The sequence below is a fragment of the Chinchilla lanigera genome, unplaced genomic scaffold (genome assembly GCF_000276665.1).
Source record: "Chinchilla lanigera isolate Chin_1 unplaced genomic scaffold, ChiLan1.0 scaffold00066, whole genome shotgun sequence".
Taxonomy (NCBI): Eukaryota; Metazoa; Chordata; class Mammalia; order Rodentia; family Chinchillidae; genus Chinchilla; species Chinchilla lanigera.
The window spans coordinates 8238816-8239927 of record NW_004955467.1 but is presented as its reverse complement, the minus strand read 5'-3'; positions in this window follow the sequence as shown (position 1 = coordinate 8239927).

The following is a 1112-nucleotide window of genomic DNA, read 5'->3' as shown; positions in this document are numbered from 1 at the left end:
CTTTTGCCGCTGAGCTAAATCCCCAGCCCCAAAACTTTTTTCCTTTCTACTTACTTTAGCAAGTAAGTAGCTCTGAAGGAAGGAGGATCGGCTAGGAGGAGATTCAAACTTTAGTGCAACTCTGAGAAAGGCTCAGTCAAACCCATAGAACATTCCAGAGCAAAGACTATCCATTCGAAGAGCCTTGTGTTGGCAGAGATGACCACCCTGTGATGTCCCAGCTATGCTCAGGCATTGGCTCAGAGCTGCCTGGGGAGGGACATGGGTGTGACATGGTGGTGGACCTTAAAGTATGGTGGGGGAAACAGTCAAGCAAGACGGTCTCTTGAGGGTAGTTGTGACTAGTGCTTCTCTATAGCCTCACTGCACCTCCCTAACCAGATCATACACCAGATCAGTCCTGCTCCCTTTGATACTTATGCTCACAGGGCCATGTTCCTTTCAGAGAACTTACCTGGCTTATGGCTATACCACTCAAAAGTAGTATTTTTATCTAACATCTGTCTGTCCTTGAGCATAGAGTCAATGGACTTGCTCACCTTCTTATCTCCCAGGCACTGCCCCATGTGTTCGGTAAATGTTTGCTGGAAAAATGACAGAATGGCGGACTGAATGGTAACAAATCCAGTCTCTCTGGATTCTCTGGTTCAGATTCTCAAAATAGAATCTGAAGGCCCAGCTCGCTGTTTCCACACAGGTGGGGACGCCAGCAGACTGTCCCCCTGGAGCCTTATGCTGACCCCACCCAGTCATTTATGCTGGAGAGGACAGCTGTATGGCACAGATCTAGGTGTAACAATGGCTTTGTCTGGAAAAGTATTTCTGAACCCCCACAAAGTCTTTGGGTATCTTTTCCTTGTAAAGGGGATGGCACTTCACCTGACCAGCTACAATTGTGAGGAACAGTACAGACATCTATGAGTCCTCTTCCCAAGGGAGCTATATCCAGGAAGGGCTACAGGTCCTTATACCTGAGGCTGTATATAGCCCAAAACAATACCCCTTTACTGTCCCTCTACTCCTCCTCAGAAACCTGCTTCTAACCCTTCCTTCCTTCCTTCCTTCTTTCCTTCCTTCCTTCCTTCCTTCCTTCCTTCCTTCCTTCCTTCCTT